At 42.2% G+C, this 24,001-nt stretch overlaps 1 pseudogene; it reads left to right on the forward strand.

The window, feature by feature from the left end:
• Positions 1–994: 994 nt before the first annotated feature.
• LOC122019400 overlaps positions 995–24,001 on the forward strand; it is a 39,567-nt pseudogene continuing 16,560 nt past the window's right edge.

Consider the following 24,001-nt stretch of genomic DNA (forward strand, 5'->3'; position numbering starts at 1 on the left):
AGGGTCTCTCATGTTGAGTACTTGATGACTCTAGTTCAGCAAAAAGTCATTCTAAGTATTTCTGTGTATTAAAAAGGGTGTTAGAAATTGAGTTAAGAAAAATATCCCGGTATAGATATTTCGACGCTCAAGTTAGTGATCGATAATAGGCAGTGAACAGTGGAATGAAAGAACGGTAATTATGAGAGTGTGTAATTAGGTAACTTTGTGTACCAACGCCGATAGATAGAGATCCATTTTTATAATGTTATTATTTATGTATGAATCTCAAAGTTTTTCTAAAAAAAGAAAAGATCATAAAGAGGCTATGACATCTTTCTAAAAATGGACCCACGGTTACTGTATTTGTCATAAGAGAAGCTTTTACCATACAACTTGCATCCTTGTCCTCCATGGTACAAAATACAAAAAAGAAATATGAAACAGTTGGATTGAGAGACTCATTATATGCTTATTTAACAAGCTGATCGAGCCTCTCCTTTCATCCGATCGGCCATCATTTGCACTGATAGGCCGATTGGCCTCATGGAGTATTGTCAGGGGCTCATCTCTCACTCAGCTAATTTGTTTGGCCAAAGAGCTCGGCTAGACTGGGCCTCAAATTTATCCGATCGAATAATAATCCCGATTAGCTAGTTGCCTAATCAAACCAGTTAACTGTGTTATCTTTGAATGGCAAAGATGTGGCTGTAGTAAATATTGATTCATTTTTAACTATTCATCGACATTTAGTAGATCGAACTCTTGATCGTAACAGTCAACTATGCTACCTCCGAGGGTTAGCTCCCTTTTACCTTTGTCTGCCACGTCAATTGATCTTTTTGACTTAACCTTACTCGGAGGCTCTATATCATCTGTCGTATCAATAAAAAAAAATAAAAACTTTATCATTAAATAATAATACTTCAATATCCAAAACTATATCTATAATAATAATAATAATACAAGATTTATTTATATCAAATTTCTTTATTCATGAAAGGCGTCCTAATCTCCCATCGTCATCCACCTTGTCGGCGCCTACCAGGTCTTCTGCCAGCCCCTGTTCGCCTTCATCGAGAAGTGGGCGTCGTCCGCCTGGCCGGAGTCCAGCTTCATCACCTGCGAGATATCCCTGCCACTGGGCTACCGCCTGAGCCTCTTCTGGCTGGCATGCGTTCGGGCTTCGTGGTGCTGACGACGGTGATCTTGATGCTGATGCCCTTCTTCAACGACGTGGTGGGGCTGCTGGGGGCGCTGGGCTTCTGGCCGCTCACGGTGTACTTCCCGGTGGAGATGTACATCGCGCAGAAGAAGATCCCGAGGTGGAGCACTCGGTGGGTGTGCCTGCAAATGCTAAGTGATCCCATCCAAAAGCTGAGTCGGATGAATGCGGGTCTTGATGGACTGGAAGTTGACGGAAAGTCACTGCAGGGTAAGATCTACCTGGCACCCTTCGGAAAGGCTTACATGAGCGGCTGACGATGGCAAGTGTCCAAGACGATGATGCTGCGGCTCTGCACACACTCAGACGAGCCCACGAGTCGTTAGAGACCAAAAATCAGGGAAAAAGTCCCCGGGCCAGACCCTCCGACGCTCAAGTCAGGTATTTTTTCCCCAGAAAACACAGAGAAAGGACAAATAGTAAAGATTGGTGAAAAATGATGAGTGAGCGTACCTGTATAAGGGACAAGGCATCCCTTTTTATACTGCAATGGAAGTTTCTGGGTCTGACGGGTGTCAGGGAATGTCGGCTGTCAGGCTTTGTCTGGCGGTGATTGACACGTGGCTCTTCTTAATAGGCTGGCGGCAAAACCAAAGGCGTATTGAGCCCCGACTGTTAGCATATTCCCTGACACCTTGATTATTCTCTGACATTCTCTAACAAGTGGTTACGATTCCTTGGCTTGTTTGTCCTGTAGTGTATGGACGACGAGTCTGTATTCCGAGATCTGTACCCCGACCTGCTTCTATATACCTGTTATCCTTGGCTGGTATGTCCTGACCAGCACGCTAGGTCTGTATCCTGACTTGCTTCTATCCACTGTTATCAATGGCTTGTATGTCCCGACCTGCACGCTGGATCTGTGTCCAGACCTATTTACTGCTTACTGCTATCCATGGCTTGTACGTCCCGACTTGCACGCTTGGTCTGTATCCAGACCTGTTTACTGTTTTACTGCTATCCATGGCTTGTACGTCCCGACCTGCACGCTTGGTCTGTATCCAGACCTGTTTACTGTTTTACTGCTATCCATGGCTTATACTTCCCGACCTGCACGCCTGGTCTGTATCTAGACCTGTTTACTATTTTACGGCTATCCATGACTTGTTCATCCTGACCTACATGCTTGGTCTGTATTCAGACCTGTTTACTATTTTACTGCTATCCATGGCTTGTACATCCCGACCTGCACGCTGGGTCTGTATCCAGACCTGTTTACTATTTTACTGCTATCCATGGCTTATACATTCCAACCTGCATGCTTGGTCTGTATCCAGACCTATTTACTGCTATCCATGGCCTGTACTTCCCAACCTGCACGCCAGGTATGTGTCCAGACCTGTTTACTGTTTACTGCTATCCATATCTTGTACGTCCCGACTTGCACGCTTGGTCTGTATCCAGACCTGTTTATTGTTTTACTGCTATCCATGGCTTGTACTTCCCGACCTGCACGCTTGGTCTGTATCCAGACCTATTTACTGTTTTACGGCTATCCATGGCTTGTTCGTCCCTACCTGCACGCTTGGTCTGTATCCAGACCTGCTTACTGTTTTACTGCTATCCATGGCTTGTACTTCTCGACCTGCACGTTAGGTCTGTTCCCAGACCTGTTTACTGTTTACTGATATCCATGACATGTACGTCCCAACCTGTATGCCAGGTCTATGTCCAGACCTGTTTACTGCTTACTGCTATCCATGGCCTGTACATCCCGACGTGCACGCCAGGTCTGTGTCCACACCTGTTTACTGCTATCCATGGCTTGTATGTCCCGATCTGCATGCCTGGTCTGTTTATTTTACGCCCAGAGCCTTCTTTCCTTTACCTTTACTTGACTTATGGGCTTAGTCCTTAACCATACCTGGCCTGCGGGCCCTGTCCTTGATCGCTATCCGGGTTAGCCCTTATCCAACTTATACCCCCATACTTTAACCGCCCCATCAACTGAGACTTGGACCCTGGCCTGGTAAGCTTAACTTATGACCAGCCATGGAGGCTTGACTTCTGATCTCCACGTAAGCTTGACTTCTGACTAGCCATGGAGGCTTGACTTTTGACCATCCTACGGTTTTGACTCCTAACCACATCATCTTATTGACCCCACGAACATGCACCGTATCACAAGCCTCCCCCTCAAGTCTAGTCGAAGGAGGCTCTAGTCCAACTGACTAGACTCATCTTTGTGTTACCTGACCTGGTCTCCGTATCCCCTGCAGACCAGTTTTTCACCCGTACGTTGACAAGTTTCCCCTCATCCTGGAAGATGAACGGGTTCCTTCTATGCATATGCTGACTCCTCAACTTCCGAGTGCACTCTTTTCCCATAAATGTCACACGGTTCCCCAAGCGTCGACTTAAGTTCCAAGGAAATCCCTTCACCTTCTCCTTCCTTATAAAAGTCCGAACATCCCATATCTCAAGCTGTCCGCCGACTAATACAGTATCTTATCTCCATGGAACCTACCACCGAACCCAGCGAACTAGCGTCTCTACTTCGGCAAACTTCCCATCTGCTGGAGTTATCTGCTCAGAAAGAAGAAGCCTCGCTTCAGCAGATTGCAGCTCTCACGGAATTACTGGCTCAGAAAGAAGAAATCCTAATGGAGATGACTGCGAGCAGAGATCTCCAAGCATCCCTTACTCATAAAATGGAAAACCTCTGGCTGGCCGCCAAATCCAGGACCCGAGCCGAAGTTGCTCTTAAGCTGAAGGCTCAATCGGACTTCCAGAGCCAGGTGGACTATATTATTTATTTGAAGATGAAGCATGAAGATGAGGTGGCTCTCCTGAAAGAAGAAGGGCGGATCAAAGACGAGACCATCGAGCAACTGAAGTGTGCCATCGATCTTATTCAGGAAGATTTGATTAAAGTTCGGGCTCATCTGACTAGGAAAGATCAAGCCTCTGGATCTAGTAGCCATGTAATCCCTTAGAAAATGTACCCCTGATTAACGAAATAAACTTGTTTTTTGAGTTCCATACATGATGCAGCACCACACCCTATTGCTCGGGTATCATTATGTTTCTATAAAACACCTACATTTCTCTAATATTTCTAGCAAAAATAACAAAAATAATAAAGATAACTGGCTTACCCCATCTTCCTCTTACCTCATAACATATGAGCCTTTGGCTGAAACAAATGAGACGCTTGAGAATGTACCTGTGACTTGAGAATGTGCCTGCGAAATTTCATATTTAGCAAGAACCCTTGAAATATGGCTTACTGACTGGCACGACCCGATAACTTGGCTTATTGCATTTTGCGTCGGCGAATATAAAGAGTATCGACCTAGAAAATCACTGTACCGACTGGGAAGGTCGTTGAGCGTGAGAGTCTTGCTCACTTATAACTCGCACTAGGGCGAGAGTCTGGAATAGCCGACCGGAAAGGTCGTTGGGCGTGAGAGCCTTGCTCACTTATAACTCGCACTGGGGCGAGAGTCTGGAACAGCCGACCTGGAAGGTCATTGGACGTGAGAGTCTTGCTCACTTATAACTCGCACTGGGGCGAGGGTCTGGGACAGCCGACCGGGAAGGTCATTGGGCGTGAGAGCCTTGCTCACTTATAACTCGCACTAGGACGAGAGTCTGGGACAGCCGACCGGGAAGATCGTTGGGCGTGAGAGCCTTGCTCACTTATAACTTGCACTGGGGCGAGAGTCTGGGACAGCCGACCTGGAAGGTCGTTGGGCGTGAGAGCCTTGCTCACTTATAACTCGCACTGGGGCGAGAGTCTGGGACAGCCAATCGAGAAGGTCGTTGGGCGTGAGAGCCTTGCTCACTTATAACTCTCACTGGGGCGAGAGTCTGGGACAGCCAACCTGGAAGGTTGTTGGGCGTGAGAGTCTTGCTCACTTATAACTCGCACTGGGGCGAGAGTCTGGGACAGCCGACCGGGAAGGTCGTTAGCGTGAGAGCCTTGCTCACTTATAACTCGTGCTAATAAGGACAATCTACTTAGCCCGTTTTCATCTCACCTCCTAACATATAATTCTTTGGCCGCCGCGAATGAGACGCTTGAGATATATCTGTGATTTGCGAATATGCCTGCAAAATTTCATGTTTAGCTAGAATTCCTGCAATATGGCTTACTAACCAGTCCGGCGTGATAACTTGGCCTGCTGCATTTTGTGTCTGCGGGTATACGAAATACTGACCGAAAAGGTCATTGCACTGACCGTGAAGGTCGTTGGGCGTGAGAGCCTTGCTCACTTATAACTCGCACTGGGGCGAGAGTCTGGGACAGCCGACCTGGAAGGTCGTTGGGCGTGAGAGCCTTGCTCACTTATAACTCGCACTGGGGCGAGAGTCTGGGACAGCCGACCGGGAAGGTCGTTGGGCGTGAGAGCCTTGCTCACTTATAACTCGCACTGGGGCGAGAGTCTGGGACAGCCGACCTAGAAGGTCGTTGGGCGTGAGAGCCTTGCTCACTTATAACTCACACTGGAGCGAGAGTCTTGGACAGCCGACCGGGAAGGTCGTTGGGCGTGAGAGTCTTGCTCACTTATAACTCGCACTGGGGCGAGAGTCTGGGACAGCCGACCTGGAAGGTTGTTGGGCGTGAGAGCCTTACTCACTTATAACTCGCACTGGGGAGAGAGTCTGGGACAGCTGACCTGGAATTCTTATGAAAACCCATTCGGCTATAGATGTTGCCGACCTGGAGGTAATTTTCCGACCAGGTTAAATGTTGCCGACCTAGAGGTGATTCCCCGTCCCGGATAAAGTTGCCGACCTGGGGGTGAATTCCCGACCAGGGACTGTGTGAAGTAACCGCTTCTATTTCGAATGCAGGCCAAAGATACATAGTATCAGATGTATTGTGAAGATAGAAACATTAAAATCTCACTCAGCCGGTGGAAAGAATGTCTTGTGGCCTCGTCACATTCAAATTTCTTTCCCGCCACTTTTCTTTGCCGCTTCCCAAGAAAATCGCGTGGTAAACGTTTCCGTACTCCCGCTTCATCTCATGATTTCCTTATCACGTCCATCATTAATACGCTTCTTAGGGGATCGACACCTGTCCCATGCCTTTATTGCTTATGCAGTATGACGCCGCCGACGGCACTCCTTTTTGTACACGATTTCCCATAAGAGCATGTTCCTCTGCGATCGGACGGCTTTAGGCGCTTCACCCAAAAAGATACTCGACACCTCTTTTCGATAATCCCTAGGAAAACTCCCTTTATAAACCCTAAAGGCAGTTCGCAGTCATTGCCTTGAGCATTTCGACTGGCTTCCTCTTCTTGCTGCTTCGCTATCTCTGGTGTATCGGCTCTTCCCTTTCTAGCCTCTTTACACTTGGTGTTCTTCTTCTTCTCGACTGACTTCTTCCCCAACCCCCCTTACCTTGATAATGGCTGACGGTAAGACCACCCATTGGTATTCGTGCTTCATTTCTTATATAGATGATCATGCCCTATCTGTGATTCGGTCTGACCTGTGACTTAGTGATGCTTATGAACTCAGACTTCCTACACCCCATGAACACCCCGCCAACCCTCCGAAAGGCTTCATGACCGTTTTTAGAGACCAAATTTTAGGCGGCCTTCGGTTTCCTATACCTCCCTTTATCTCTTCCCCGAGCCGCTACTTTGGCATCTGCCCCTCTCAATTTGCTCCCAACTTTTTTAGAGTTGTATGTGACACAGTCATTCTATGTCGCATATACCAGCTTCCCTTGACTGTTCAACTATTCCATCATTTTTACTCTTTCAAACGCTCGGAACCAGGAGTGTTTATGGTACAGGCTAGGCCTGGGTATAAGTTCTTTTCTGACATGCCCTCCTCCAACAAGGGGTGGAAGTCACACTTCTTCTTTATTAGATTATCTACATCCTCACCCTTGGTCGAGCCAACCCAGTGGTGCTCTGACATCTCTTCCAACCTCCCTGTACACCACCATCAACCTTCCTGCGACGCCGCTTCAGAAAAACTTCAAGGAGTGAGCGTTCGCTTGTCTATACTACTACTGGAATGCTTTTTGTATTTGTTCGGGCTCAGCCCAGTTCAGACGGAAATAGGGGCTCCATTAGGTAAGACTCCGTTTTCCTCTTTGGTATTCTTCGCTAACTGAGGTATCTTTCTTTTCCTTTGCAGAGGCTGCCATGCTCTGAGCGTATTCCTCAGATATAAAACGCCAATCTTTCACCATTTTGAAAGCTCTAAGTATGAAACTTAAGCAGGGCTTAGCGGCCTCTTCCCAGCCTGTCCCTACTGCCTCGCAGTCTGTTCCCTCTGCCTCGCAGTCCGCTCCACCTGCGCCGACTCAAGAGAAAGCTTCCTCGGCCCTTCCCCTGGACGTGGCTGCCGTAGAAGACCTGGCCACTGTAGAGCAGGTCGAGGAAGAGCGAGCTGCTTCTCCCCGCCCGCCAAACGTATACGGCTCCAACGCAAGAGGAAGAGGGTCATTTCAGCAACTCAGGCTTCACCCCCACCGCTTTCTTCTGGCCGTCTCCCCTCAACTGTTGGTTAGTCATAGGAAAATCGTACCTGTTCCATTGTACAAATTTTTTTTGTACAAGTGTCGAACGTTTCCTTAAATAACCTATTGTGTTCTTTAGAAGTTAAATTAGGAATCACAGACGGAACTTAATATCATTGATTCCAAATTTAACTTATCTGTTCTTAATGGTTTAGATTTGAATCGCAAGCGGAACTTAACACTATTGATTCAAATCCACCAATGTTATTAATTTTATTAACTATTAATTTCCAAAATTGGCTTCCAGGACTACATGGCGAGGCACATGGCCTTCTTGGATATGGGAGCAACCACCACCGCCTAGACAAAGTCTTTTAAGGAAAGCTAATATTTAATTTCCTTAAATAACTCTAGGTTAACCAAAAAGAACAATCGAATCACAAATTTGAAAAATAAAAGAAAAGAAACACAACTTCGAAACAAATCCGAAAACTCTAGAATCATATGCCTCTTGTGTTTGGTATTTCCAAAAATAACCATTACAAAGAAAACTAGTATGATGCTGGAAACAATTACTAGTTATACCTTTCTTTGTAAGCAAAAAATAACCTCTTGATCTTCTATCGTATTCCTCTTCTTATCTCGGACGTTGTGTGGGTAATGATCTACGGAGATGAGAATCCACCTAAGCCACCTTCTTCTCCAAGAGAAGTAGAGGTCCGGTCACCACCACCAAGCTCCAAGGGATGCTAGAAACAAAACTTCCTTTCTCTCCTTCTTCTCCTAGCTAGAACCGGCCACCATCAAGAGCTCCAAGAGGGGATAAAACCGTCCACTAAAGAAGAAGAGAAGAGGAGAGGGAAAACCTCTAGGGCCGGCCACACCAAGGAGAAAAAGTGAGGAAGAAAAGAATAGAGTTAGCACCCATGAAGGCACCTCTACCCCCTCTTTTATAATCCTTGGTCTTGGCAAATAAGAAAAACTTAAATAAAAACTTCCTTATTACTTTGCCATGAAAAGGAAAATTTAATTTAATTAAAAATCAATTCCCTTTTCATTATTATAATGGCCGGCCACAACCAAATCTCCAAGCAAATAAAATTTTAAACACAAATTAAAACTTCCTTATTTGCTTCCGGAAATTTTTTTAAAAAAATGTCCAATAAATTTTCCCTTTATGGTGGATTATAAAAAGGGAATTTTATAAATTAAAATCATTCTTTTAAACATGTGGATAATTTTCAAAAAGGAAAGTTATCTTTAAAAATTAAAATCTCTTTTCAATCTACAAATAAGGAAATATATCAAATCTTTTCTTAATCTCTTGTAGAAACTTATAAAAGAGATATTTAATTTTTAAACTCTCTTTTAAATCATGAACATGGTTAAAAAAGGAAAGTTTTCTTAAAATTAAAATCCACCTTTCAATCTACAAATAAGGAAAGATTTCAAATCTTTTCTTAATCTTTTGTAGAAAGCTATAAAAGGAAAGATTTAAATTTCAAACTCTCTTTTAAAAAAATGATATCCACATAAGAAATAATTTTAATAAAAATCCTTTTTTATTTTCTAGTGGTCGACCTCCTAAGCTTGGGACCCAAGCTTTGGCTGGCCACCTAAATTTAGCTTCACCATAAGCTTTGGCCGGCCCTAGCTTGGGCTCCAAGCTAGCTTGGCTGGCTACCTTAAGGTGGGTAGAAAGGTGGGTATAGGTGGGTATAAATCTCTATATACAAGAGGCTACGATAGGGACCGAGAGGAGAAATTGGTTTTGGTCTCCCGATGAAATTAAGCTTCCTGTGTTCGCCCCGAACATACAACTTAACTTCATCAATAATAATTCATACCACTAAAGAATTATTATTGAACTACCGCACCAATTCCAAATTACATTTTGGGCTCCTTCTTATTATGAGTGTGTTAATCTCCCTGTGTTTAAGATGTCAAATGTCCACTAATTAAATGAGTTACTAACAACTCACTTAATTAATATCTTAGTTCCAAGAGTAGTATACCACTCAACCTTATCGTCATGTCGGACTAAGTTCACCTGCAGGGTTTAACATGACAATCCTTATAAGCTCCTCTTGGGGACATTATTAACCTAGATCACTAGGACATAGTTTTCTTCTATAATCAACAACACACACTATAAGTGATATCATTTCCCAACTTATCGGGCTTATTAATTTATCGAACTAAATCTCACCCATTGATAAATTAAAGAAATAAATATCAAATATATGTTCTTGTTATTATATTAGGATTAAGAGCACACACTTCCATAATAACTGAGGTCTTTGTTCCTTTATAAAGTCAGTATAAAAAGAAACGACCTCTAATGTTCCTACTCAATACACTCTTAGTGTACTAGTGTAATTATATAGTTAAGATAAACTAATACCTAATTACACTACGACCTTCCAATGGTTTGTTCCTTTCCATCTTGGTCGTGAGCTATTGTTTATAATTTATAAAGAACCGATAACACGATCTTCTATATGTGACACCACACACTATGTTATCTACAATATAAATTAATTGAATATCTACATTTGGTATATATAAATGTAGACACTTGACCAATGTGATTCTTATAAATGTTTATACAAAAGCTAGGCTTTTAGCATACACTCCAACATCAACCACTTCGCCTATCTCTCTCAATGTAGTCAACTCTGATTACTCAGCCAGGCGGCTAGGGCCAGAGGTCCCCATACTATCGCCACAAACATCTGCCCCAACCCCTGGTCGGGCTGCAACTCCTGAGAAGGCCTCTATTCCCCCTCAGGCCTCCTCTCCCGGGCAACTACCCCTTCCCCTAATGGATCAGCCCAGGAGTTCTGCAACCCTATCCCCCTCCCTTCCATTAGCTGCTCTGGCTTCTACTTCTCGATCTCGGGGGAAAATTCATAAGAAGTATGCCTTTACTGACTCTTAGCACTTGCCTTCTTCCACAGAGTCAGGAGCCGCCGAAGAAACTGCAAAAGAGGCTCCTCCCCCTGTTGCCCTGGTTGAACTACAGGGCGATTTAGCGGCGTCCTGGCGATCGGGCAATCGGAAGTTTTGGAAGAATCCTCCGATGGAGGGGCTGGACCAAGCTGCTTGCCAGACAATTTTCGTAAGTTTTCTTGTATCAAAGCTCCTCTGCTGGAATTTCTTATAATCTTTCTTATCTAACGCAGGCTTGTTCCGCCAACCTGAGTGCCATTCAATACGCCTCCCGCTTACAGAGGGAGAATGAAGTGTTAAAGGCTCGTCTTGAGGAGTTGGAGTTGCCGCTAACTCCCCGCGATCCCCTCAACCCGACTCTCGAGAACTTAGCGAGCTATCTCGGATTGATCGGGGAGTCTGCAGAGTCCGCTCGCCACATTTCCCATGTGGACTTTGATAAAATAAAGACCTTGGAAGTGGCTTTGCAGACAAGCGAGTCCAAATTAGCTTCTGAGACGGAGAGGCGTCGCTCTCTGGTGGTGGAGTTGGATGCAAAGGATGCCCGGTTGGCGAGTCTGCAGGAAACCTGGGAGGCCCTTCAGAAGACTTTAACTGATGTCCAGGGTCAACTAGCCTCCAGTTCAGACCGGGAGAAGGCCCTTCACATCCAGTGGGAAGCCAGCCAAGCGACCCTTAAATCAATGAGGGTCGACCTTCTGAAAGCTCAAGAGAATGTTTACCAAGGTCAACAAGATTTGACTTTGGCCCGAGCTGATGCGGAAAAGGCCAGAGCTAATACGGAGAAGGCCCAGGCAGAGTTGACTAATTACCAGGCGGGAGAAGTGGGTCGTCTACAAGCATACAGGCGAGCTTATGCCACCTCCCCCTTCTTCTTGAAGAAAATCGGAGGTCTAATGAATCTCATGCTATGCTGTGGTACGACCGGCGGGCCTTGACAAATGTTTGAGCAAGACCTTCTTCGCACTGCTCCCTCAGAAGATTTCTTAGATACTTCTCACCTAATGAACGAGCTCTCGGACGGGTCACTCCCTTCCTTTAAAGATGATGACAACTTGTTCCTCCTCCTTGAGCCTCCTGCTGACGCTACGCCTTGCCCCCCCTGAGCCTCCTACTGACCATGATCCTTGATGTGGCACTATGTACTGCACATTAATGTAAACATGAAGCTGTCAAACTTTCGCTTTGCTTGTAATTTCGAACTTGAGTTTACTTTGGCCTGTTCAATCTCCTTATGATATAACCTAACCGCTGGTTTTCGATTTTCTTTTATAGCATATCAACTTTCTATAGTATGTTCCCCCTTTTATCAATTGCCTCGTGTATGTATCGACCGATACGACCCGTGGCCCTGCGAATGTGTGATTTGGCCTTCTAGTTTGTCTTATTTTCCCCCAGTCGGGGATCCCTTTTTCACTCCGACCTGTTTTCCTTGCCTTTTTCTGCTGACCGCTCATCTTAGCTTAACAAAGCACCCTGGTCTATGCTGATATCCTGGCCTGACCACCATGGCTTAGCCATACCCCTTAGCCTGTTCTTTTCCCCGTAATCTAGGTCCGGCTAACTTCAGACCAGGAAAGTGAGGCTACTCCCAGACCAGGAAAGCGAGGACACTTTTTCATAAGACATAATCGTTGCCTTTTCCCAAGATCCATCTCCTCGTACTTTGCGCCGGTACTTTTTCAAATATACCCTTGGGCGTTATTTTCAAAGAAGATCCATCGGTTCTCGTTATTCCCGCCAATTATTGTACGCCGATGGATAATGCTTGACGAAATTACCCCACTGCCCCACGACTATAAATACTCTCCTCCGGTTTTTGCTTTTAGACTTTGCTTGTCTTCTTCCTTCCCGCTTGATTCCCTTATTGCTCCTGAGTCTTCGCTTTTGCGTTAATAGCTTCCCTCTGGATCTCTCCTGTTGGAGTGTATACTGAAAGCCTAAGCTTTTGTAAACATTTATGTTAAATAAAGAATCACATTTGGTCAATTTATTTACTTTTGTTTGTAGTTGTTCAATTAATTTATATTGTAGATAACATAGTATGTGGTGTCACATATAGAAGATGATGTTATCAGTACCTTATAAATTATAAACAGTAGCTCACGACCAAAATGGAAAGGAACAAACCATTGGAAGGTCGTAGTGTAATTAGGAATTAGTTTATCATGACTATGTAATTACACTAGTACGCTTAGAGTGTATTGAGTAGGACCATTTGAGGTTGCTTCTTTTATACTGACTTTATAAAGGAACAAATACCTCAGTTATTATGGAAATGTGTGCTCTTAATCCTAATATAATAACAAGCACATATATTTGATATTTATTTCTTTAATTTATCAATGGGTGAGATTTAGTTCGATGAATCAATAAACCCGATAAGTTGGGAAATGATATCACTTATAGTGTGTGTTGTTGATTATAGAAGGAAACTGTGTCCTAGAGATACTAGGTTGATAATGTCCCCAAGAGGAGCTCATAAGGATTGTCATGTTAAACCCTGCAGGTGGACTTAGTCCGACATGACGATAATGTTGAGTGGTACTACTCTTGGACTAAGATATTAATTAAATGAGTTGTCAGTAACTCACTTAATTAGTGGACATTCGATATCTTAAACACAGGGAGACTAGCACACTCATAATAAGAAGGAGCCCAAAAATATAATTTGGGATTGGTGCGGTAGTTCAATAATAGTTCTCTAGTGGAATGAATTATTATTGATAAAATTAAGTTGTGTGTTCGGGACGAACACGGGATGCTTAATTTTATCGGGAGACCAAAACCAATTCCTCCTCTCGGTCCCTATCGTAGTCTCTTATTTATAGAGTACTATACCCACCTATACCCACCTTCTATACCCATCTAAAGGGGTCGACCAAGCTAGCTTGGAATCAAGCTAGGGCCGGCCTAAGCATGGTTTAGGGTGGCCGGCTCTAGCTTGAACCCAAGCTAGAGGGGGCCGGCCATAATTAAATTAAAAAGAATTTTAATTTTAATTTTTATTATGTGGAAGATAAAATTTATTACAGAGAATTAAAATTAAAATATCTCTCTTTAAAGGATCTACAAAAGATTAAAAGAAAGAGATTAGATCTCTTTCCTTATTTGTAGATTGGAAAGATATTTTATTTTTTCTCTTTAAAAATTATTCACATGATTAAAAATTAAAATTATAGAAATTTCTTTTTATCAACCATGAAGGGATTTTAAAGGGAAATTTTATTTTTTAAAAATTTCCAAAGACAAATAAGGAAGTTTTAATTGTTGATTAAAAATTGGCTTATTTGTTCTCCATGAGGTGGCCGGCCACAATTCAATTAATTAGGAAATTTTATTTATTTTTTTCTTAATTAAGTATTGTCAAATAAAGTTAAGGAAATTTTATTATAAATAAATTTCCTTATTTGACAAAGCCAAAGAATATAAAAGAAGGGGTAGGGGTGCCTTCATGGGAGACAACTTCTATTATTTCTCTCCCTCTCTTTTTCCTTGGTGTGGCCGGCCATCCTCTCTTTTCCTCTTCCTCTTTGTGGTGGCCGAACCTCTCTCTCTTCCTTTGGAGCTTTTGTGGTGGCTGGATACTACTTGGAGAAGAAGAAGATGAAGGAGAGAAAACTTGCATCCCTTGGAGCTTGGTTGGTGTTTTTCTTTCATCCTTGGTGAAGCTTTCTTTGTGTTGGCCGAACCTAGCTAGGAGGAGAAGAAGGTTCATTGGTGGTTTCTCATCTCGGAAGATCGTTGCCCACACAACGTCCGAGGTTAGAAGAGGAATACGGTAGAAGATCAAGAGGTTTTTCTAAAAGGTATAACTAGTAATTTTTCTTTCCGCATCATACTAGTTATTTTTGGAAATAATACCAAATACAAGAGGCTTACGATTCTAGTATTTCGAATATGTTTTTCGATGTTGTGTTCTTTTGTTTTATTTTTCCTTGTGATTTGATTGTTCTTTTCGGTTAACCTAAAGTTATTTTAGGAAATTAAATATTAGCTTTCCATAAAAGGTTTTGTCTAGTCGGTGGTGGTTGCTCCCATATCCAAGAAGGCCGTGTGCCTCGGCACGTCAGTACTAGGAACCAATTTTGGAAATTAATATTTAATGGAATTAATAACTTAAGGTGATTTGGGTCGAACGTGTTAAGTTCCGCAGGAGACCCAAGTTAAAACCTAAAAGAACAAATAGATTAAGTTTTGGATCAAACGTGTTAAGTTCCGCAGGCGATCCAAAATTTAATTTAAAAGAACACATGGTAGCTAGGAAAAGGTTCAGACCTTTGTACAAAACTTTTGTACAGTAGAACCTCTAGGTTTTCCGAGTAGCAACCAACAATTGGTATCAGAGCTAGGGTTTTGCCTCTGTGTATTTGGTATTAGTTTAATTATGCACATGTCATACATAATTTAGGCAGGATAATAGTAGGATGTGCTAACTTTGTGGATGTAAGATCCAACTATTATGGCTTATAGTTTTATGTGTGTGATTGGACCCTTGGACATGTCAAGGACATTTATATGTGTGTGCATGATTGTATTATAAAATACAGCAGGAGCTGTATTTAGTTTTATTAGGATTTTATTTTTGATCTAGATACATGTACATTCCTTTTATGGAATATAGGATCAAAAATGTAAAATTTTATTTATGTCGCGGATAAAATCTTGCAAAGCGTGGAACCTTCTGAGGACCAGAGGCGCAGCGGAACAAGGAGCAAGATGGTTGCGACAGCTAGACTCGGTGGCGGTGGCCAAATATGGCAGCAGCTTGAGATGACAACACACGGAAGACAATTATAGATAAAAGCCATAATAGTTGAAAATTAGATTTTCTATTTATTGCTTTTATATTGTGCTGTGTGTGCATGTTAGTATACATATTTAGTAGGCTAGCATAGTTAAAATTCCTCATTTATAAATAACTAAGTGGGAGAGGGATTTTTAAATAAATCCCATGGTCTCCATTACTGGTTTGTAAGTGATGCAAACAAGCTTGTGCGTTGGCTCTGAGTGCCTTCCTCCATATCGGATGAGTTTGTTTGTGGATCACTAGAACAGACTTGCATTTTGGATGACTATAGGAAGTTAATTAAGAGCGTGTGATCTTCCCCATCGGAAGGGACATAATCTTATTAATGGACTAAGTGTCAAGTAATGGTATACACTTAGGCACATCTAATAGTATCCTCCCCATCGGAATCACTGCTATTATTTGTGTGACCAAAAGACACCAACTATTAATTTTATTTGTCAAAAAGTTAGGTTGACAAGATAATAAAATTAATGGGTTAAAACCCTTCTTTTACAAATGTTGAATTTGTATACGTCCACACTAACGTGGCGTACAAAATTCACGGTGTTTTGAGGTGTTGGTTAATTTAAAATAGTATTGTTTGAGGAATCAATATTATTCTAAATTTAGAGTTCTGAACAAAAGTTATTTGTGATTCTTAGGATGACTTTCAACCCACTGTCCATCATACTTCAACAGAATAGACTTACTGGACCTAATTACATAGATTGGAAAAGGAACCTGGACATTGTCCTTACTGCTGAAAGCTATAAATTTGTACTGACTGAGCCTTGTCCTGAAGCACCTACTGGTGAATCTACCCAAGAGGAGATTGAGTATCATAGGAAATGGGTAAAAGCAGATGAGATGGCGCGGTGTTACATTTTGGCTTCAATGTCAAATGTATTGCAACATCAGCATCAAGATTTACCAACTGCCTATGATATTATGAACAATCTCAAGGAACTCTTTGGTCATCAGGATAGGGCTTCTAGACAAGAAGCCAAGAGAAAGATAATGGCAACCACCATGCAAGAGGGTACTCCTGTGAGGGATCATATCCTAAAGATGATGGCTTATCTGAACGAGATACAGATCCTTGGAGGAGAAATTGATGGGGAAACCCAGATCGATATGATCCTCCAAACACTACCTAGAAGTTTTGAGCAATTCCGCCTGAATTACAATATGAACAAAAGGGTATATTCATTGGCGGAACTACTGACAGAACTTCAGGCAGCAGAAGGATTGTTTCGTCACAACTCTCATATTCACTATGTTGAAAATGATTCTACTTCTAAGCCGAAAGGAAAGAAGAAGAAGAAACAAATTGGTTTAGCAAAGAAAGTGAATAAATCTCAGAGTACAGGACCTAAAGCTGGAATGAAGAGGCCGAAGGGCAAGTGCTTCATCTGCAAGCAGTCTGGGCATTGGAAGGCGGACTGTCCTCGTAGGAATCAAAACAACAAAGGTATATCTCATGCTCTAGTTGTTGAACATGTTTAGCGGTGTTATCTACCAGCACCTGGTGTGTAGATATAGGAGCCACTGATCATGCCTACAATTCCTTGCAGGGGTTCCAGGAAACCCGACGACTATCTGAAGGAGAGATTACCGTCTACATGGGCAATGCTACTAAGGTGACAGCTGTTGCAGTGGGAGACGTCTACTTATCTTTTAGTAGAAATAAAAATTTGGTTTTAAGAAATTGTCTTTATGTACCCAGTTTTAGAAAGATTTTAATTTCAGTTTCTAAATTATTTTTAGATGGATATTCAGTTTCCTTTAGTAACGATGTAGTTATTAAGAGAAATAAAGTGATTATCTGTTCTGGTACATTAGTTGGCAATTTATATATTTTAAATCTAATTTCTCCCACAAAGTAAAACATGGAAATTTATAACTCATCTTCTAACTCAAATAAGAGAAAAGAACCTTCGGAAATGAATCAAGCATATCTTTGGCTTCTAAGGCTTGGTCATATTAACTTAAGTAGGATTCAGAGGCTAATAGCCGATGGACTTTTGGGTTCATTAGAGTTGGAAAATTTTTCAACTTGCGAATCTTGCTTGGAAGGTAAAATGACCAAGAGGTCGTTCAAGGCCAAGGGGTATAGAGCCAAAGAAGTGTTAGAATTGGTTCATTCTGATTTGTGTGGTCCTATGTCTGTCCAGGCAAGAGGTGGTTTTGAATATTGTCTCTTTTATAGATGATTATTCAAGATACGGATACATTTACCTAATGCGCCGCAAGTCCGAGTGCTTTGATAAGTTCAAAGAATACAAGGCTGATGTGGAGAAACGACTAGGTAAAAGTATCAAGACACTACGATCTGATCGTGGTGGCGAATACCTCTTAGGAGAGTTTAGGAATTACTTATCAAAGGCCGGGATTCAATCCCAATTGTCTGCACCTGGAACACCCCAACAGAATGGTGTAGCAGAACGAAGGAATAGGACTCTTATGGAGATGGTTAGATCAATGATGAGTTATTCAGAATTACCAAATTCGGGGATATGCTCTGGAAACAGTAGTATATATTCTGAACTTAGTACCTTCTAAATCGGTTTCTTCTACTCCCACAGAATTGTGGAATGGGCGAAAACCCAGTCTAAGACATATTCGGATTTGGGGTAGTCCAGCACATGTGCTAAAACCAGATGCTGATAAGTTAGAATCTCGTACAGAAGTTTGAGTGTTTGTGGGATATCCCAAAGGAACGAAAGGAGGTTTATGTTATAGTCCTAAAGACCAGAAGGTCATTGTTAGCACCAATGCCCAGTTTTTAGAAGAAAACTATATAATGGATCACAAGCCCAGTAGTAAAGTTGTTTTAGAAGAACTAAGAGAGGACACGTCTACTTTAGTACCAACAGTACAAGATGAAGTACCACAAGAAACTGCAACACGTGTCACACATGATACACAACCAGACGGTGCCTCGTCATAGTGGGAGGGTTGTAAGGCAGACTGAGAGATTCATGTTTTGGGAGAGTCTTGGACTTGATCCGGGTAAACATGAACACGATCCCGGACATATGAAGCACTCCAAGATATAGATCGACATCTTGGCAAAAGGCGATGAATTCGAAATAGAGTCTATGTACTCTAATAAGATCTGGAGCTTGTAGAACCACCGATGGTGTAAAAGCCGTTGGATGCAAGTGGATCTACAAAAGGAAAAAAGGAACAGACGGAAGGTAGAAACCTTCAAAGCTAGGCTTGTTGAAAAAGGGTACACTTAAAAAGAGAATCGATTATGAGAAACTTTTAACAGTAGCCATGCTTAAGTCTATCCGGATACTCTTATCCATTCTTGCTCATATGGATTATGAGATTTGGCAAATGGATGTCAAGCAGCTTTCCTTAATGGAAGTCTTGAAGAGAACATCCATATGAAGCAACCAGAAGGGTTCATTGAAAAAGGCAAAGAGCATCTAGTGTGTAAGCTCAATCGGTCCATTTATGGACTGAAGCAAGATTCAAGATCTTGGAACATCCAGTTTAATGAAGTAATCCAGTCATATGGATTTATTCAAAGTCCGGATGAGTCTTGTGTATATAAGAAGTGTAACGGAAACGTGGTGGTATTTCTTATACTATACGTAGATGATATTTTGTTAATTGGCAACAATGTCAAAGTATTATCAGACGTAAGGGTATGGTTGTCCAAACAATTTGATATGAAGGACTTAGGAGAGTGTGCACACATTCTTGGGATCAAAGTAATAAGGGATCGCAAGAAAAGAATGTTGTGTCTGTCCCAAGCTTCATATATAGATACAATCCTTGCTCGTTTTAGCATGCAGGATTCTAAGAAAGGTTTCTTACCTTTTACGCATGGAATAACTCTATCTAAAGAGATGTCTCCTAAGACATCAAAGGAGATAGAAGACATGAAAGCAGTTCCTTATGCCTCGGCTGTAGGAAGTCTTATGTATGCGATGCTATGTACGAGACCTGATATTTGTTTTACCGTGGGCATGGTCAGTAGATATCAGAGTAACCCTGGACAAGGACATTGGACTGCGGTAAAGCATATATTAAAGTACCTGAGAAGGACTAGAGATTATATGCTAGTTTACCAAGCAGATGATTTGCTCCCTGTGGGTTACACGGATTCAGATTTCCAATCAGATAGGGACAACAGTAAGTCTACATCAGGCTATGTGTTTACTTTAGGAGGTGGAGCCATTTCATGGAGGAGTGTTAAGCAGAAATGCGTTTCGGACTCAACCATGGACAGTATGTAGCACCTCGAGGCGGCTAAAGAAGCGATATGGCTCGGGAACTTTCTAATGGACTTAGATGTGATTCTGGTTTGCCCAAAATCCTCACAATTTATTGTGATAATAGCTGTGATTGCAAACTCGAAGGAACCACGAGCTCATAAGGCAAGTAAACATATAGGCGTACCACCGATACGAGATATCGTGAAGCGAGGAGAAGTTGTCATCGCCAAGATTGCATCGGATGATAACTGGAAGATCCTTTCACTAAGGCCCTTGCGAAGCTTCGATCGGCATGTGGAGGGAATGGGAATCAGATGTATGGTAGAAGATATGACAGCTTAGTCATTAGTATAAGTGGGAGATTGTTGGAGTGTATACTGAAAGCCTAAGCTTTTGTAAACATTTATGTTAAATAAAGAATCACATTTGGTCAATTTATTTACTTTTGTTTGTAGTTGTTCAATTAATTTATATTGTAGATAACATAGTATGTGGTGTCACATATAGAAGATGATGTTATCAGTACCTTATAAATTATAAACAGTAGCTTACGACCAAAATGGAAAGGAACAAACCATTGGAAGGTAGTAGTGTAATTAGGAATTAGTTTATCTTGACTATGTAATAACACTAGTACACTTAGAGTGTATTGAGTAGGACCATTTGAGGTTGTTTCTTTTATACTGATTTTATAAAGGAACAAATACCTCAGTTATTATGGAAGTGTGTGCTCTTAATCCTAATATAAAAACAAGCACATATATTTATTTCTTTAATTTATCAATGGGTGAGATTTAGTTCGATGAATCAATAAACCCGATAAGTTGGGAAATGATATCACTTATAGTGTGTGTTGTTGATTATAGAAGGAAACTGTGTCCTAGAGATACTAGGTTGATAATGTACCCAAGAGGAGCTCATAAGATTTGTCATGTTAAACCCTGCAGGTGGACTTAGTCCGACATGACGATAAGGTTGAGTGGTACTACTCTTGGACAAAGATATTAATTAAATGAGTTGTCAGTAACTCACTTAATTAGTGGACATTCGATATCTTAAACACAGGGAGACTAGCACACTCATAATAAGAAGGAGCCCAAAAATGTAATTTGGGATTGGTGCGGTAGTTCAATAATAGTTCTCTAGTGGAATGAATTATTATTGATAAAATTAAGTTGTGTGTTCGGGGCGAACACGGGATGCTTAATTTTATCGGGAGACCAAAACCAATTCCTCCTCTCGGTCCCTATCGTAGCCTCTTATTTATAGAGTACTATACCCACCTATACCCACCTTCTATAACCATTTAAAGGGGGGCGGCCAAGCTAGCTTGGAATCAAGCTAGGGTTGGCCTAAGCATGGTTTAGGGTGGCTGGCCCTAGCTTGAACCCAAGCTAGAGGGGGCCGACCATAATTAAATTAAAAAGAATTTTAATTTTAATTTTTATTATGTGGAAGATAAAATTTATTACAGAGAATTAAAATTAAAATATCTCTCTTTAAAGGATCTACAAAAGATTAAAAGAAAGAGATTAGATCTCTTTCCTTATTTGTAGATTGGAAAGATATTTTATTTTTTCTCTTTAAAAATTATTCACATGATTGAAAATTAAAATTATAGAAATTTCTTTTTATCAACCATGAAGGGATTTTAAAGGGAAATTTTATTTTTTAAAAATTTCTAAAGACAAATAAGGAAGTTTTAATTGTTGATTAAAAATTGGCTTATTTGTTCGCCATGAGGTGGCCGACCACAATTCAATTAATTAGGAAATTTTATTTATTTTTTTCTTAATTAAGTATTGTCAAATAAAGTTAAGGAAATTTTATTATAAATAAATTTCCTTATTTGACAAAGCTAAGGAATATAAAAGAAGGGGTAGGGGTGCCTTCATGGGAGACAACTTCTATTATTTCTCTCCCTCTCTTATTCCTTGGTGTGGCCGGCCATCTTCTCTTTTCCTCTTCCTCTTTGTGGTGGCCGAACCTCTCTCTCTTCCTTTGGAGCTTTTGTGGTGGCCGGATACTACTTGGAGAAGAAGAAGATGAAGGAGAGAAAACTTGCATCCCTTGGAGTTTGGTTGGTGTTTTTCTTTCATCCTTGGTGAAGCTTTCTTTGTGTTGGCCGAACCTAGCTAGGAGGAGAAGAAGGTTCATTGGTGGTTTCTCATCTCGGAAGATCGTTGCCCACACAACGTCCGAGGTTAGAAGAGGAATACGGTAGAAGATCAAGAGGTTTTTCTAAAAGGTATAACTAGTAATTTTTCTTTCCGCATCATACTAGTTATTTTTGGAAATAATACCAAATACAAGAGGCTTACGATTCTAGTATTTCGAATATGTTTTTGATATTGTGTTCTTTTGTTTTATTTTTCCTTGTGATTTGATTGTTCTTTTCGGTTAACCTAAAGTTATTTTAGGAAATTAAATATTAGCTTTCCATAAAAGGTTTTGTCTAGTCGGTGGTGGTTGCTCCCATATCCAAGAAGGTCGTGTGTCTCGCCACGTCAGTACTGGGAACCAATTATGGAAATTAATATTTAATGGAATTAATAACTTAAGGTGATTTGGGTCGAACGTGTTAAGTTCCGCAGGAGACCCAAGTCAAAACCTAAAAGAACAAATAGATTAAGTTTTGGATCAAACGTGTTAAGTTCCGCAGGCGATCCAAAATTTAATTTAAAAGAACACATGGTAGCTAGGAAAAGGTTCAAACCTTTGTACAAAACTTTTGTACAGTGGAACCTCTAGGTTTTCCGAGTAGCAACCAACATCTCCTTCCTCTGTTTCTTTCCTCATGGCATCCCCCTCTTTTCTTTCTTCTCTGGCGGCGATATACTACCCTGGCTCATATACTTTCGATGAAATGGATCGGGATGACCTGCGATATACCCATGGAGTTGGGGATGACGTACACGTGGTCATCCCTACCGAAGTACACCAATTCTTCAATCCTCCTGATGGATATTGCACCTCCTTTTCAGAGCAATTTGCGGTCAGCCTTCGTCTTCCTCTCCACCCTTTCTTCTTCAACGTATGTCATCACTTCCGAATTCCCTTGGGACAACTGACGCCAAACTCTATAAGGATCCTTTGTGGATTTGTAGTGCTCTGTGATGTATGCGAGATGTCTTGGTATGCTCATTTGTTCAACTACTTTTTCACCCTCCGGCGCCAAGAAGAGGGCACATTCCGCTTCCAGCCTCGTCTCCGAACTGCTTTTTTCTTATCCCTACCGCCTTCTGACCCGAATTGGAGGAGTAAATTCTTTTTCATTTGATTTCCCCATGAGGTGGAGTGGCCCTTGCGATGGCAACTGTTACTTCCCCCATATCCAGAACTAGGGGAATTTCATCTTGATACCTCCTTCATGGAAGCTTCATCTCGCTTAGCCGGTTGGCAGCTAAATTTAACACGTCTATTATCTGAGGAATTGTTGTCCTATTTCTGCCTGAGTTATCTTACTCCCGAAACGCCTCGTTCCTTGGGTAAGCTTCCCTTTTAGTTCTGTTACCACTGCATAAGGATTTTGTTTTTCCTATTGTAGCCGATCTCCTACTTTATATTGTACAGCTGAGGTCTTAACCCGTGCTTCATAGGTTCAGCCTCTTCCTCTAAGTAACATGGAAATAATGAGGCGTGGTCGGGTTATTTTACAAAGAAGATCACTCCCCCACTCGTCTTCGACCTCTGTCGGCAGGACTTCTTCTGCAGATTTCCGACCTCGTCCTCCTCGCAGAGAATCTTCTACTGTCCGACCTGCTTCTATTGCTCGTCCCACTCGTCCCAGGACTGCGCGTCCACCCCGGCCTGTCGCCCCTGTTAGTCCCCAGGCCCCACTTACAACCCGGCCATTCACCCCGACGCCTCTTCAGTCTATTAATCCTCCCCGCCCGACTTATGTTCCTGGTCGAGGCCTCGGTCGAAGATTCGCCAATGCCCCCCAGGCAAGCCCTGCCTTCAGAGAAGCTTCTCAGGCAGCCCGTCGGACCCACTCTGCTAATGACTGCTTGGATCGTGAGGCCCCTTCTCCTTCTCGGAGTAGGGCTCGGCTACCATCTGAAGATTCTGACTCGGATGATCAACCTTTAGCTCAAAGACTTCGCCGCCGAGCCCCTCATCCTGTGTCAGATTCAGGCCCGTCCTCTATCCCTTCTCCTTCACCTCCTGTGGCGGTCACCTCTCCTCCTCCGCCCCCTGTTGCAACTCTGCCTCCTATCCCGAGCCAGGCTAATGTTCCGCCTGATCCCTCCGCAATTCCAGTTGAGCCTCCCACTGCTCAACTAGGGATGGCAATGGGGCGAGGCGGGGGCGGGTTTGCCATTCACATCCCCGCCCCGTTTTCATTTTTTTGGGTTCGGGGATTCCCCGAACCCGAACCCACGGGTTCG

This window comes from Zingiber officinale, chromosome 9A (genome assembly GCF_018446385.1).
Source record: "Zingiber officinale cultivar Zhangliang chromosome 9A, Zo_v1.1, whole genome shotgun sequence".
NCBI lineage: Eukaryota > Viridiplantae > Streptophyta > Magnoliopsida > Zingiberales > Zingiberaceae > Zingiber > Zingiber officinale.